General features: G+C 34.2%; 1 long non-coding RNA gene across 2 annotated transcripts; it reads right to left on the bottom strand.

The window, feature by feature from the left end:
* Nucleotides 1-3256: 3256 nt before the first annotated feature.
* On the bottom strand, nucleotides 3257-7654 carry LOC110905646. Of its 2 annotated transcripts, XR_004878248.1 has the most exons (5): nucleotides 7314-7654; nucleotides 5174-5406; nucleotides 4132-4267; nucleotides 3838-3993; nucleotides 3257-3731 (listed from the first exon to the last, which is right to left on the bottom strand). It is a non-coding gene; the product is annotated as an uncharacterized LOC110905646 (long non-coding RNA). The 2 variants fall into 2 exon arrangements; XR_002573308.2 differs by lacking the exon at nucleotides 7314-7654 and having other exon boundaries at nucleotides 5174-5526.
* Nucleotides 7655-12552: the final 4898 nt, after the last annotated feature.

The raw sequence follows: 12552 nt of genomic DNA on the forward strand, positions 1-12552 counted from the left end.
TGTGTGCAAAAGATAGGGGCAAAACTAGCACAAGAAGGCCGAGTTCTCTAAGTTCTCACAACTCGTAGCAGTTTTCTCTTAATCCTAATCCTATATATATATATATATATATATATATAGAGAGAGAGAGAGAGAGAGGAAGGTTAACGTACATTACGGCTTAACGTACATCACGTACGACAGGTAATTACGCACGTTCATTTTAAAATCACGCACGTTATAACTCAAAAATTCAAAATCACGCATGTTGAAACTCAATAATCACGCATATTGAAAACATTAATCACGCATGTTATAGAACAAATCACGCACGTTGTTGTATGTGAAGTACGTTAAGCCGTAATGTACGATATACTTTTTCTCTATATATATATACGGTAGGGTTCTAGAGTGAACAATAGTGTATTTGCAAACTGAGTGAACAAATCCTGGCCATTGATCTACACACATGTATGGCCAGGATCTCATCATCAAATCATAAAATACACTAGTGTATTTCAACATCAAATCCTGGCCATTGATCTACACACGTGTATGGCCATGATTAGTTCACTCAGTTCGTAAGCTACACTAGTGTTTACTCTTGAACCTAATCATATATATATATATATATATATATATATATATATAGGATAAGGATCCGTTAGGAACCACCCTTTATTGCGAGAACAGAGTGAACACATGGCAAAATTGTAATCATGTGATGTCTAATAAAAACACGCGCTATGTTCCTCTGATCACGTTACACATCTTCTAACTTAGGGTTTCATTCATCTGATGAACAGAGATCTTGTATTCATCAACACACATCTTCTAACTTAGGGTTTCATTCATCTGATGAACAGAGATCTTGTATTCATCGACGATGATGAACATAGATCTTGTATTCATCAACGATGAAGACTGACGGCGTTCAATGATTCACCAAATTTCACGTCGGCGACATCCTGGCACGGTGTTTCCGGCAGCATTCACGACTAACAACCCACCATTTACATCCTCTACATGGCATACTCTGATTCATCACGTGTCGAACCTCACACATCTGATGTTCCTTCTCATACATTCTCTGATAATCCTCCTCATACATCTGATGCTGACATCGTTGGTGCTGCTAATAATACAGTTGACAGTCACAAGGTTACGTCTAAAACAACCGACAGTCGGTATGTTCCTCATAACTTCAAAATCCATATTTTTTTACTCTATGTATCCGAATATTTTGATACCACTTCAACTGGGACAGAATATCAACATTTGCAGTTTGTACGGTTCGAGACCAAAGGTATTACATGTCAATTTTTGTTGTTTAAAAAAATTGTAATCCATTATGTGTTATGCACATTTGCATTATATTATATTCACACATTTGCACCATGTTCACAGTTATAATATGTTATAATAATATTGCAAAAACAATATATGCACATGTGCATTATGATATTTACATTGTGTTTGTACATGATTCTGAATTAACATATATGCACATGTGCATTGTGTTCACCACAACATTATATAATTATATGTTAACTTGTAATGCACATGTGCACTTTGTTTACAAATACATTATAAATACATATATTGGCAATCAGTAAGCATCACAAAGTAATCATCATATATAAACTTTCATCCAACTGTACATAACCATACATATGTTAAAAAAATAATAAACATCATACAATTAAATTTTTGTTTTGTAAGTATATTATATATACTTGTCATACACACGTGCATTCCATAATTTAGCTAAACATTTTTTCGTATATTAATCACACAGGAACAATCATCCTGGCTGCTCTCCATTCTACGCCCAACGGCACCCCATATTGGATACCTAAAGATGATGTTGATTTCATTCCTACTATAAAACCAAAAAACTGTAAACATCAGTGATATATTAAACATACCTGCAGTTTTAAGCACAAGTGTTCATCCTCCCAAGGTATTAGAAACAAAGGGTGTGGTACCAAAAAACACTAGATCGGTCCCGGTGGTCAGACAATTAAAGATAAGCGAAATAAATCCGATAAGCGAAAGAAGGCCGCACGTTTATGCAACAAATGTAACCAATAAGTTTTCGACCATGATTCACGCAACTGCGAAAAAATCAAGGCTGCCAAACTTGCTGCACGAGCAACTAAACGTGTTGTTGCTATTGCTGTTGGACTACCTGCTCCGTCTGAATCCGGTTCTGATGATGTTGATCTTGATGACACGGATGAGTATTTTGATGAGAATTATTCTTCTTCTGATGATCACCCTGATAATACCCTTGAAGTCCCTACATATGTGCAAGAACCTGAGCAAACTCCTAGGCGTTCAACCAGACGTCGTAAATCAACCAACCCAACTCGTGATTCTTGATTGATCTATTATCTATTACAACTTATGATTATCGAACTTAACTACTTGTGACTATCAATGTTTGTTTTGATTATGTTTCTTAATGGACTATTTATGCGTTTTTTTTTTAATATATTCATCATTACCATAATCCTAATTTGTTATAAATTATGTATTACATGTAATTATTTGTGATTTTATTATTACCCATTTAACATAATGTAATTTTATTACTACCCATTTAACTTGCAATATTAATATTAATGCCTAACTTACAATATGCACATGTGCATACGTATCTACCAGTTGTATCTAACAGTATTTACCTTACAATGTTAATATTAATGCCTAACGTACAATATGCACATGTACATACTGCATACGTATCTACCAGTTGTATCTAACAGTTGAATCCAGTACTTGTTTATTGATATACCGTTGTTTATTATTATACTTGTTACTAATATTAATATAAAACCATTTGTACTTGTTTATTGATATACCATTGTTTATTATTATACTTGTTATTAATATTAATATAAAACCATTTGTTGTACCTTACATATAACTATACCCATTTGTAATACATTACATACTATACTGTACGTTATCTAACTTTATGCACATGTGCATAGCCATCATTTAATTTATTAACCAACATAATATAACATATTTTAACAATCGTGTACATCTATAACACATTATATATTACTAACACACATTTAATCATTACTAACATTCATTACCAATCATCTTGTTAGTTTAACCATTTTAATGCACATGTGCATAAACAACAACCAATACGAACTCCAAACATCGATTACTATATCAGCTAAAATACCAACTGATTACTATATCAACTGCTATACCATATGTTGTCAACAACTTTTAACCAAAACTATAAACGACATTATAACAAAGTACCATCTGACGTGTTAAAATAAACAAAATTAAACAAAGTAATAGTTTCATTAACATAAATCACCTACAAAACAGAAATACTATATGTTCCTACAGTTAATAACCTGCTGTGTTAACTCATACCCTCAAACTTTGTCCTCATTCTTCCATTTGTCAAGCATATTCCAACATTTTTCTTGTTTCACCGCCTCTTTGTCTAACATTTTCTGCATTTTTTCATCTCTCAAACCACGTGTTGTCTCTTTTGCAAGTCACATAACAGTTTCCTTGTACATGTTTGCCTCTGATAGTAACAATTTTGTTGCTATCTTCATCCTCAAGTTTTTCAGTTGCATGTCTTGAATATCTTTCCGCGTACTAAAACCGCATTCAAACTTGACATCGCTCCCTTTGTACATCTCCATGTGTCGCATAGCGAACACACCGCAATCGTTGAAATTATCACTTGTTGCCCATTCTAATTTTTTCTGTTTAACATATGTGCAAACACATTAATACATGCATGAAATGTTTGTACACGCTAATGCACATGTGCATTTTAAATATTGATTAAAAATTCTAAATAACACATACCATCAACAACATTGTCATCTTTATCACCAACTTTAGATGTTGATAACCTTCTGTTCTTTGTCATGCGTACCTCACCAACACCTTTGTTTGGTGTTTCCACCTGTTTTCATTTATTATTCCTCACATTCATGTCCTTTTTTACAACTTTTTTCACATCTGCATTCATAAACTCAATATGTTTATACAAATTATATTAATAAAAACAACATTAATGTAATGATGCATATGTGCATGAAATAACTTTTAATTAATGAACATCCAAAATATTAATTATAAATAATCAATTATTCTAACCTTTTTGTTTACTATACATATACTTTTTCTGTTGTGACTTGTGACTGCGTCTTACAGTGATGACTCTTCGTCCCTCGACTTTCATACAAATGTAACTTTTTTCATTTTCTTTTCCGACTTTCTTTCCAGTGCAATTCTACAATGAACATGTGCATATACGTTAGATGCCTTTATAACCTAGTATGACAAATTATGCGCATGCGCATAGTAACATATTTAGTCAGTTTATGCACATGTGCATATATGTATATATCACACAACAATATCTGATTACCACATTCTAACATAAAATACATTTATTACAAAATATGCACATGTGCATATTAAATTAATATGACAATCTATACACATGTGCATAACTATATATCACACAAACTTACCTTAATAACATATTCTGTTAAACATCTGATGTAAACATATGCACATGTGCATGACAATATTTCTCATAATACACACCAAAGTTTGAATCAACAAATTATTAATAATATAAAGAAGTACGAACGAATAGTGTAACTTGCAAAATGTCACGCGAACTATGCACATGTGCATATTGAATTATTTTGACAATATATGCACATGTGCATAACTATATTTCACACAAACTTACCTTAATAACACATTCTATTAAGCCTAGTTAAATCTATGATGTAAACATATGCACATGTGCATAACAAAATATATCACAATACACAATGAAGTTTGAATCACCAAATTATATATCATATAAAGAAGTACAAACAAATTGTATAAACTTTCAAAGTGACTCGAGTTATATGAAAGAGTACTATGACAGTATCTATGTTACAGTGCATAATATCTATGTTAAGCTGCATATGTAACGATGATTATGACGGCGATTTCCGACTATACTGACATATTGACTATTATTATAATCACGTTGCCCTAATTAGGAACGAAATAGAGATCCACAATGTTTTCAATCACGTTGCCGTAATTACAAATGGATGAAGAATATACGATCGATGATTATGTTCCTAATATAAATTATATGACTCGTTATGGACGAATTTTAGGAACTAACCTCAATTATATGACGAAATCTGAAATATATGCTTGTAAAATATCAAATCTCCGATAAAATGTCACTCCAAATGCTTCGAAATGGTGAACTGATGATGGTGAATGTGATTATGTATTTGAGTCGATGATGTATTTGTTTGTAACAGACGAACTGATTTGATATGATGGTGAAATGTTGAGATAATCGTGAAAGAGAATCAGGTTCAGATTGGGGAGATAGATTGGGGATATTTCCTGGACGTGAAAGATAATATTGGATATAGTTAATTTTCTGATTGAAGTCCGATCATATGCGCTTGTTTTAAAAGTTGTTTGGGTATTTACAAAATTGCCCCCTGTTCACATTGGTTCTCGCGGTTCTCGCAATAAGGGTGGTTCTCGCATGAACCCTACCCTATATATATATATATATATATATATATATATATATATATATACATTTCTTTATTCATAATTAGCAAGTTGTGCTTGAAATTTTTTCTATAAGTTTTACTCTATAATTATTTTCTTCTTTTAATCTTTTTTCTAAAAATAATATATAGCTGGAGGGATGATATGGATTAGATGTATAATTTGAGGGATGATACGGGTCCGATGGAGGCATGTTGCATGGATTTTTATATTCTTCTATGTTTTCTCTCAAATACTCTATTCTTCTTTTGCAATTTTTCAAAAACCAAATATTGTTATTTCTTCGAGCTTGAGTTTTTTAATCACTCATTGTAATTCTTCATAATTTTCCATATCAGACTTAGTTGCGACATAAGTATTATTATCACTATCATTTTCTTCATATAGTGGTCTTGGAATAGTATTTGAAAAATCAACTACTTTCATTTTCATCGATAGGCTTCTTCTAAATAAATTTTCATCTATAGTGTTTCTAGTATTAGTACTTGCTCCTATAGAATGTCTTGATAATATACTATTAAAAGAAATATCTATTGAACCATCAGAATGTTCTACTATATTAGATGTTTGATTTTCTATCTCAATAGGTTTTAGTGGGTTTATATCTTGTAAATTCCATGTTAAAGATTGAGTTATGTCATTCCATTTTAATTTTTTAGGTGTCCTTATCTTTGTATGCATAGTATTAGCTTCAAAAATAATAGTTTCATCTTTTGGGGATATTAATTTTGTTTTAGGCTCTATAGTGGTAGTCATAGTCTTATAATATATTCTATATATAACTACTGCAGCATTAGTTTTTTCTTTAAATTCTAAGTTTTTGGTTTTTATTGTTAATGTCAAAGTATCTAAAATATTTGGATCAAATAAACCAATTGAAAAGTTTGGATAGCAGTTAAAGTAAATAGGACCATTTGAAATATTAGACTCAGCCATAGCTAGCAAAGAATTATTAAAATTTGTATGTCTTGCATCTCTTAGAATTAGTAATACATGAGCATCAATTCCTAATCTGAACATGGGTTTAATGGCGACTTGAACTAAACCTATGTGTAGAAATTTATATAATTTTCTATGTCTTTTAATAGCTTCTACTGATAATAATTGCATGTTTTGATAATCTTTATTAATAGGTATAGTTTGTTCATGAGTTTTTATAGAATAATCTTGTAAAAAAATCAAAAGTACCGATTCTGTAAATAGTTTTAACATCTTGTTTTGGTATATTCCAATTTAAAGGATTGTTTTCAATTTGAGAAATATTAATTTCAACAGAATTCATATGTAAGGAGTTTATGTTTTCATCTTCTTCATCATTATTATTTGAGCTATAATCTCGTTTAGAAAAGAATCTTGATAACTGATTCATTATAATTATTTGTCTTTAAAATTTTAAAGTAGGGCCTCTGAGGGAACACCCCCATATCGTTGTGGTCTGGCTGCCCATCTTCACTAAATTTTGGGCACAATGCTAATCCAACCAACGATCGACAGGGCTTACCAACACAGCTTTACCCCCCTTTTAAAAATTGCAAGGACAATAATCATAATAAATTAGTTATTAAGATAGTATTTAAACAGAGATATGGCTCTGATACCAAAAGTATAAAGGATCGATTGACATGAAGAAGATTAAAACATACATATGATACATATGAATTATATGAATTATAGAGAGATGGCAAGATCAATAAGCACATGAATAAACATAATGTAAATTTAAAATATACCTGAATTTATTAATTGAAAATCTCGATTACAAATAATTTCCTTACAATCGGGAGGAACAACTATAATTTGAAAATCTAAAGATTTTGAACATTGAGAGGTTGATAATACAAGTTTTGGGTTTGAGGGTTTTTTCATACATAAGAAATGGGTTTTCTAAATGAAGTGAGGTGTGTTTCTTCATTGATCTTCTTCCCTTTTATAGACGTAGTAAAAGGGTCTTCATTATGGGTTTTTTGAAAAGAGCTTTCATATGGAGTAGCTTTTGTTGGAGAAGTTGTTTGTCCACTTTGAAAATTATTTGCACTATTTTGAAAAATTGAAAAGTTGGTTGTCTCTTTGTTGAATTATTTGCTCCACTCTTGAAAATAAGAAAAGTTGTTTGTCTTCTTGTTGAATTATTTTGAACCACTTTTGAAGATAATTATTCTTCCAAACTTTCATCATTTTTTTTATATCATATCATATGGGTCTTGAGAATCTTGAAAAACTTCAGTCCCTGGAGATGAGTGTTTTGAAGTAGATGGAGACTGTCGAATTTCATTGACTATCTTTAAAATTTCTTCTGGAGAATTGCATCCTGAAAGTCTTTGAATATACTCTTGATCTTCATTGCTGGCTTTAATATCTCGAATCGGGGACTTTAAACTTGTTTCATATTAAGCAGTTAGTTCCTTATAATACTTGGTAACTGCTTGAGAATTTGCTTTTGTAAAAACATTTTCACATTTTCTAACAACAATGTAACAAGCATCAACTTAATGAACTTGTTTTATCTTTGAAAACATCTCAAACTCCAACAAAGTAAGCTCTCCTCATTCTTCAGCTTAGAACTTCCTGCATCTGCTTCAATCTTCTAAGAATCCAACAATCAACTCTCCACTTTGGTTTGTCAAAAATAAAGCAGAAATAAAATCTTTTTGGATTTTATAATGTGTTCTAAACTAAGAAATGAAATACAGAAAACTTAAATTGCAGAAAAATAAAGAAATTGAACTATATACAAACTTATTTTTGGCGAGCGTGTCAGGGAATCATATCAGCTTTTCAGACAAATTACTAGTACCGTTAAGCTTAATTACATGCTCAGATTTAAACAATTCACCTCGATTGTCGATATACTGATCCATCTTAAATTCTCACACAGATTTCAATCTATTCAGGATACGATTTAGATGACTTATGAACTTAGCTCAATTCATGTGTCCCACCTCTTGAATATACTCCCATATCCAGAATCCCAATATTCAGTCTTACAGGTGAGAATACTACAATGATATCTGTACATAAATTAGGTATGCGAGGGCCGAGGGATCTCAGGTCGATACTTCCGTATACGCAGAGAGATATCAGCTTCGACTTTTCAGTATGTCCCCTTTAGAGGATCTTTTAGTTACAACAGCAGCGACTATCAATTTTATTGTTTCATCTGCATGCTGAGGGTTTATGCTATATTTCAAGCATTTTGGTGAAAGTATTATCCAAGGACTAGGTCAGAACTTCCGTTCAGCAGAAGTCCCGGAATAATACCCCAGACATCATTGAGTATAAAAACCTAGTATAACAGAATACGAGACCTTTCAAACGAGATTTCAGGGGTTACCTATATATCCAAGTAGTGTTCCCCACGAATTTCACAAGTTTGAAATTTTAGGTTTATATCCCGAATAAATCTACTAAATATGCGATAACCTATCGACACATCATTAGTGAGATTGTTTACTTCATTTAGACTATCCAAATCTTTAGCATACTGTAATTGTCTAGCCGATGTACTATCATTTTCCCTATATACACAAGCTCTTTTTCAATTTTATCATGTTTTTGGATTTTTGCATTTTTTACTGTTTTTGTATTTTCTGAAAATAGACTATGTACATCTACTCCCCCTAAATACCAAAACACATAAAAAACCGACAAACCATTGCAGATTGTTTCTCGTCTTCATCCGCAACAGTACTCTCATCAACGCTCACAATTCCATCCAACACCGAAAGCAATTTCATACCATTAAGTTTTAACAAATATTGAAACCGATTTTTATCAAAAGCTTTGGTATGCAAATCAGCTTTTTGTTCGTCAGTGTGGATTTTCTCAATTCGTATCAACTTTTTCTCGAAACAATCGCGAATAAAGTGATGACGAATTTCTATATGTTTAGTTTTAGCGTGATGTACTGGATTCTTTGTTATGTTTATTGCGGCCTCATTATCAACAAACAGAGGTGTGTTAAGAAACTGCAAACCGTAGTCGCGCATCTGTTGTTGTATCCACAGGATCTGAGAGCAGCAACTGCCAGCAGAAACATACTCCGCTTCACATGTAGATAACGCCACAGACGTTTGTTTCTTACACTGCCAGGTAACCAATCTAGGACCAAAGAACTGGCATCCTGCAGTTGTTGATTTAGCATTAACTTTGCAGCATCCGAAATCCGAATCGGAATACCCTTCGAGCGTAAAGTCGCCTTTCCTAGGATACCATAACCCCAATGACGGAGTACCTTTCAGGTAACGTAATATCCTCTTGACAATAATCATGTGTGATGCTCTCGGGTTAGACTGAAATCTTGCTGCGAGGCACGTTGGGTACATGATATCAGGACGTGAAGCAGTTAGATACATCAAAGAACCTATCATAGAACGGTAGAACGTTTCATCAGCCCTGTCTCCGGTGAGATCTGGGTGAATCCCATGATTTGTCGCAAGTGGGGTAGCAGCTGGAGTAGAACAAGACATTCCAAATTTCTCTAGAATATCATACACATACTTCGTCTGGTGAATGAAAATTCCCTCAGGTAGTTGTTCAACTTGTAAACCCAGAAAGAATTTCATCTCCCCCATTGATGACATTTCGAATTTTTGCTTCATCACCTGTTCAAAATCTTTACACAATTTCTCATTCGTTGACCTAAAAATTATATCGTCTACGTAAATCTGTACTATCAGAAGATGACCATCAACGAATTTAGTGAAGAGAGTGGCATCCACTTTTCCACGAATAAACTGGTTAGCGAGTAGGTGTTGAGACAACGTCTCGTACCAAGCTCTCAGGGCATGGTGTAAACCATACAGCGCTTTGTCCAATAGGTAAACCTTGTTTTTTGTGGATTGGGTCAGTAAAGCCCGGCGGCTGACCGACATAAGCCTCCTCTTTGACCTTCCCATAAAGAAACGTTGACTTTACATCCAACTGATATACTTTGAAATTCTTCCAAGACGCAAACGCTAGGAAAATTCTGATTGCCTCTAGTCGTGCCACAGGAGCATAGACTTCTGTAAAATCAATCCCCTCCTGTTGACTAAAGCCCTGAACAACGAGTCGAGCTTTGTTCCTTACAACCACTCCTCTGTCGTCCCTCTTACATTTGAAAACCCATTTTGTATTGATTTTCCTTTGACCCTCCGGCAAATCCACTAACTTCCACACTCCCAGCTTTTCAAACAGACTTAACTCTTCTTGCATTGCTATGACCCAAGAGTCTTCAGTAAGCGACTCTTTGTAAGTTCTCGGTTCAACCTGCGAGATAAAACAACTTAATGAAAATTCAGTTTGTAAAGGTGCTACTGTAGAATAAAAACACGTTAAGCCCTGGTCAATTTGACGTCTCGTGCGAACGCCCGATTGCAATTCTCCTATGATCAACTCCTCGGGATGATAAGAAAGAGTTCGCGGCATCACTTCGCTTGGAACATCTACATTTCCCTCCAGATTAGTAACATTCTGATCTGCATCTTGTTCACCAACTTGGTTTGTTTGACTTGATATCTGGATCTCCTCCCCCTCAGGATCTGAATCACCATGATCAAATACTGGCATGTTATCAGCTTCTTGATCATCATTCACTGCTGACTGATTACCAGGAGCAACTTCATCATCATGTTCACCAGCATTACTAGGACCTGCTTCATTGTCATTTGAAGTTTCCCGAGATCTACTAGAATACTCCGCTGGGAACCTGAGCTGCGACTCATACTCTCGCAAAATATCCAGCTCATCAAAGAAATCTTCATCTTCCTCTGATTCTTCTCTCAAGTCAAACGAATCCCAAAGTTTGTCATAATGATAACGCCATGAATCACCAGGATTCTGTGGCGGCATAGTGTAACCTTGACATTCAACATTTGCAGCTTCAATAATCCGCTTCTCACTTGGAATGAAGACACGTCGCAATGGATTGGCATACCCAACAAATATACCCTCAATGCTCTTCGGACCAAACTTTCCATTAGGCTCTATAACTGTACAGGGTGACCCAAACGGTTCTAGATACTTCAAATTCGGTTTGCGGTCATTGATTAGCTTAAAACACGTCTTGTTGAACTTCTTGACAGTAAGAACCCTGTTGAGCGTATAGCATGCAGCAGAAACAGCTTCAGCCCAAAAATTAATTGGTAATTTTGAATCTGTGAGCATCGTTCTGGCTGTCTCGATTAGCGTCCGAATTTTGCGTTCTGCAACTCCATTCTGCTGCGGAGTGTACGGAGCACTAAACTCATGCAGTATACCTCTTTCATCACAAAATTCTTCCATCTTACTGTTTTTGAATTCAGTACCATTATCACTTCGAATTCTACTGATAGGCCTCTGGTACAGATTCTCAATTCTTTTAAACAACGCCATTAAACTGTCAAACGTTTCGTCTTTCGTTTTCAAGAATGAAACCCACGAAAATCTGGAATAATCATCAGTTACGACCAAACAGTAGTAATCTCCTGTAATACTCTTGACATTCACCGGACCAAACAAATCCATGTGAAGTCTTTCTAAAGGTCTTGAAACTGAATTGACTTGCTTTGTAGGGTGTGACTTTTTCTTCTGTTTGCCTTTGACACAACTAATGCACTCCCCTTCCAGATGAAAACCTTTGACATGAACTCCTGTAACCAAATCATTATGCACCAAATGATTCATTTTTCTAAGATGAATATGCCCCATTTTCCGGTGCCACAATCTTGATTCTTTCTCAGTTGCTCTGGACACAAAACAATGAGCCTGACCCGTGGTTGTAGTAGCTACGCTCATGTCCAACACGTACAGATCATTGACTCTTGGTGCCCTCATGATGATCCATTCCTCAGGTATCACAAATCCCAGTTTCAAGATCAAACATTCTTTGTCAGTGAAGTGAGTAGTATACATCCTGTCACAGATCTGGGAGATACTCAGCAGGTTGTTCTCCAGCTCAGCGATGTAGTTAACTCTCTCAAACGTTACGATTCCGTTGGATAACGTTCCTTC

This window comes from Helianthus annuus, chromosome 14, assembly GCF_002127325.2.
Source record: "Helianthus annuus cultivar XRQ/B chromosome 14, HanXRQr2.0-SUNRISE, whole genome shotgun sequence".
Classification (NCBI taxonomy): Eukaryota; Viridiplantae; Streptophyta; class Magnoliopsida; order Asterales; family Asteraceae; genus Helianthus; species Helianthus annuus.